Raw genomic sequence first — 4,949 nt, forward strand, 5'->3', positions numbered from 1 at the left:
AGTATCACACAACCTGACCATTCGGAGGCTCAGATCCCCCAGCCTGGCAAAACAAGAAATGGTCCAGCAGAGACTGGTTTAGAATCTGAGAGATTGAACGAAAAATCTTTGCTCCACCTGGTTGTTTGATGTGTTTGTCAGACACTGTTGTTGTTCCCTGTTTAAATCCCCACCCTGGCTACTTGGCCTTTGTGCTTCTCTTTCTTCCTTTATAGTCCCAGACAAGAGAGGCAGCAGCAACCTGGATCACTGGGAACAGGTCTTTGATTATTAAAACACCTGAATTCTCTTAATATTAAGGGAGCTAAGTTTCGCTAATAGCTGTGTAACCCTCTGTATTTGCCTTTGGAATCTCTTGTCACCACCCTGGCTAAATAGATAATTAAATGTTAAGTTTATAGTGATCTGTGATCCTGTTTAGATATGTGCTTCAAAACCTTTTGGGGTTTTTAAGAAACTTCCCAGAAACTCTAATTCTAAATGAAGTCTTTCTGATTAATCAGACTTGTTTATTTGATATGTTAAGTTACATGACAAGCATTGTCAAAAAAGTTATGATAGGGATCCCTGGGTGGCTCAGCGGTTTGGTGCCTGCCTTTGGCCTGGGGTGTGATCCTGGAGACCCAGGATCAAGTCCCACATCAGGCTCCCGGCATGGAGCCTGCTTCTCACCTCTGCCTGTGTCTCTGCCTCTCTCTCTCTCTCTCTCTCTCTCTCTCTGTGTGTGTGTGTGTGTGTGCGTGCGTGTCTTTCATGAATAAATAAATAAAATCTTTTTAAAAAAATTATGATAAACCTTCATAGGTGGGTAGGTACCCATATGTTGTGTGGGTAAAGGCTATAACAGTTCCAGAAAGTATATGAAATTCCTAAAGTTTTAATATGTACTATTATAATGTCATCACTTAAAACTCTAATTATTAAAATGCTGTGTGTCACCCAAATAACTGAATTTCATTGTCAACTACACTATAATGAATTCTCGTCTGATTTCTGATTTTCTTTCATTCTCTTGACTTGAAATCAATGAGACCTAAAACTTCCTTTTTTCTTGAAGCCCTACAAACTGAAGCTAAACAAGTTAAAGTAAACTTCAAACAAATTGCCACACTGGCCCATGTTTATACAATCCTTTTTATCAAGATTTTTTAAAGATTTTATTTATTTATTCATGAGAGACACACACACACACAGAGGCAGAGACACAGGCAGAGGGAGAAGCAGGCTCCCTGCAAGGAACCTGATGTGTGACCCGATCCTGGATCCTGGGATCATGCCCTGAGCCAAAGGCAGACACTCAACCTCTGAGTCAATCAGGTGTCCCTTTTATCAAGATTTAATTAATTAATTAATTAATTTTAGAGAGAGAGAAAGAGAGAGCTCATAAGTGAGGGGGAGGGGCATAAAGAGAGAGAATCTCAAGCAGACTCCACACTACAATGTGAGGCCCTATCTCACAACCCTGAGATCATGACCCAAGCCAAAATCAAATGTCAGTCACTTAGCCAACTGAGCCACCCAGGTGCCCCATGTTTACACGATCTTCAAGCCTATTGCTGTATTGGCCACTCAGAAAGATCACTAGAGACATTTGAACTACAAATCAGAAAAAATCAAGCAGATTGCCACTGCCTGCTCCCACTCCCTCTGAGGATGCTTCAAACCCAACATCTAGAAATATTCTTGCTAGCAACGCTCAGGATTCAGACACAGGGTTTATATAATTTGCTCCAACTGTTAATCTGAGTTTTTCTTTTGTTTCCATAGAAATGTGTCATTAGTTACCTGATTGCCTGCACAATATAAGCCTAAGTTTGAAAGCCCACCTGCAGGGCTGCCTCCTGAAAAGAGACAAGTGTTAAACTAAATCAATCAATTTTTAAGACGAAGACTGGTGGTTCATAAGATGTGGAGCAAAGTTCTTACCTATGGCCCAGAACAAAACAGTTAAGTTCCAGCTAAGAGAAAACAATGTTGATCTATGTTGTTTTTCTAAGAAAATTCTTGTCAAAGGAGAGAATGTTAATCTTTAACCACAGCACAAAAACTTTTGATAGAAATTTATTCCAGATATGAGACAGATTCTTATAGATAATTTCTAGTTATGATAACATTAGAGGACTCCATTATATTGGAAATAAACTAATCATACTAAATACTGGGCTTTTTTTCTGAATCCCCAAAGGATTAAATCAATGTTACAGGAACTAATAAAGTTTGAGTTATATGTAATAATGAAATGTGCTTTCCAAACATTTGGCCATGCAAAATGTACATGGTTAGCTAAGTACCAGGGTATATTTCCAAAAAAGTGCAAAGTTATTTCATTCCTCAAACTCCAAAACTGCACTATTTCAGCAGGAAATAGCTAGAGTGGTCATTGCCCCAATTACTTCAAAACTAAGGAATGGTCATAACTCTAGGAGGGATTGAAACCATGTCCCATGGGGTCAATGAGGTTAAAACTGTCACCAGAAAGGTCCCCACTAACCCTCCCCCCTTCTTTTTACAGGAATGTTAACCTTATCTTTTAGAGGCAAACAACAGGAAGAGCTCTGGCCAACTTAAACTAGTTTGAGCTTAATCACCCACTCACACCTGTGCAGATGGACCATGGAGTGTCCAATAGTCACCTCTACCTCATAATAATGTTAAAATCTCCACCCAACGATGAACATAAACCTCATTAACATAACATACAATAGGGGGCACTTGATGGGATGAGCACTGGGTGTTATTCTATATGTTGGCAAATTGAACACCAATAAAAAATAAATTTACAAAAAAAACCATAACATACAATACATGTATAGGCATGTTTCCTAAGTAAGCATCAGTTACCTTATACCCACCTCTACATATGATGACAAAACTCCCTTTTCTGAGTATTCATCGTATCCCTAAATAAAAGAAACCCATTCACCCTCACTTGGGGAGTCACCGCTTTGAAGTTATTCCCCTGTGATCTCCTAATTTGCTACAAATAGTTTCCTTTGTGTGACAAAAAAGAGAATAGATTGCTTGAATATCCTTATATTTATCATTTATAATGAAATCCCCCCATACACACATACACCAAGCTCAGATTGTTACTGATGAATTCTGCAATTCAGGAAAGAAATATTTGTTCAGCACAAATTCTTAACAAAAATTGAAGAAAAAGGCATACTTACCAGCTTATGCTATGAGGCCAGGGTTACTCTGATATCAAAACCAGACAAAGATGTTCCAAGAAATTACAAGAAATTATAAATCAATATCTCTCAGGAACATACATGCAAAACTCAATACAAAGTATTAGGAAGTTGAATTCAGTAATATATGAACATAATGTCCAAAAACCATATATAACTAATAAGTGTGTTTAGCAAAATCGAAGGATATAAGGTCAATAATAACAAAAAAGAGATCTTATTTCTGTATACTATTCATGTACATTTGAGAATGAAAAAAATCTAAAAATAATATCATTTACAATAATTCCCCCAAAGTGAAATACTTAAGTATAAACCTAACAAAACATCTACAGGACCTGTATGCTGAAAACTATAAAATGCTCATGAAAGAATTAAAAGAAGATCTAAATAAATCTAAAAATAAATATATCGTGTTCATGGACTGGAAAGTTAAATATATAAAAATATAAATTCTACTCAAAATCAATTATAAATTTAATTCTTATGAAAATCTCAGCAAGATGTTTTCCATATATACAGATAAGCTGATGCTAAAATTTATGAGAAGCAAACAAAATAAAATAGCTAATTTTTAAAAGAGATTTTATTTATTTATTTATTTATTTATTTATTTATTTATTTATTTGAGAGTATGAGAGCATGACTGGGAGACTTCTGCTGAGCACAGAGTCTGATGCAAGGCTCAATCCCATGACCCATGAGATCAGGACCTGAACCAAAATTAAGAGCTGGATGCTTAACCGACTGAGCCACTCAGACAACCTTAGCTAAAGCAATTTTGACAAAAAAAAATCAAGTTGGAGCAATCACACTGCCTTAAGAATTACTGTAAAGCTACAGTAATCAAAACAACATGACGTTAGCAAAGACATAAACATATAGAACAATGGAGCAAAATAATGAGCCCAGAAATATGCCCAGAGAGAGGGGAAGATGGCGGTAGAATAGGGGGACCCTAGTCTTTCCTTGTCCCATGAATACAGTTAGATAACTATCAATCATCCTAAATACCCCAGAAATTGACCAGAATTTTGACAGAACAAATTCCACAACTAAAGGTGAGAAAGGGGATCCCTGGGTGGCGCAGCGGTTTGGCTCCTACCTTTGGCCCAGGGCGCGATCCTGGAGACCCCGGATCGAATCCCACGTAGGGCTCCCGGTGCATGGAGCCTGCTTCTCCCTCTGCCTGTGTCTCTGCCTCTCTCTCTCTCTCTCTCTCTCTCTCTGACTATCATAAAAAAAAAATTAAAAAAAAATAAAGGTGAGAAAGGTCATATCAGGAAGGTAGGAAGTGGAGAGACACAGTTTGGGAGAAAAATAGATCATGGCCACTATGGTGAGGAGAGAGACCCAGTCACAGAGAAGGGTAAGAAACAGACTAGCAACAGAGGAGTGCACAGGAAAAATAAATCCCCACAGCAATTTTGGTAGGAAAGAGACAGGACCTGAATTTCATGAGTTCTTGCAAACAGCGAGGCTTAAAGCCTGGAGTTTTAAAGGTCAGTAGGTTTGGCTAGAATAGACCCCAGAGGGCTTTGGGGTTGGTCTTGGAGTGAAGGCAGGCAAACCACCCAGGAACATACAGCGTGGAAATAGTGATCTGAAGAATGCTTGGGGCACACAGTGGGGAGGTTATTTGCTCATTTCCACAGAGGCAGCATTTATGGAGAGATCTCTCTGGGAACAAAAGAACTGGCCAGTTCTATTGCCCACTCTCTCCCCTCAACATAAGTACACCTGTGGGAACCAGTG

This window comes from Canis aureus, chromosome X, assembly GCF_053574225.1.
Source record: "Canis aureus isolate CA01 chromosome X, VMU_Caureus_v.1.0, whole genome shotgun sequence".
NCBI lineage: Eukaryota > Metazoa > Chordata > Mammalia > Carnivora > Canidae > Canis > Canis aureus.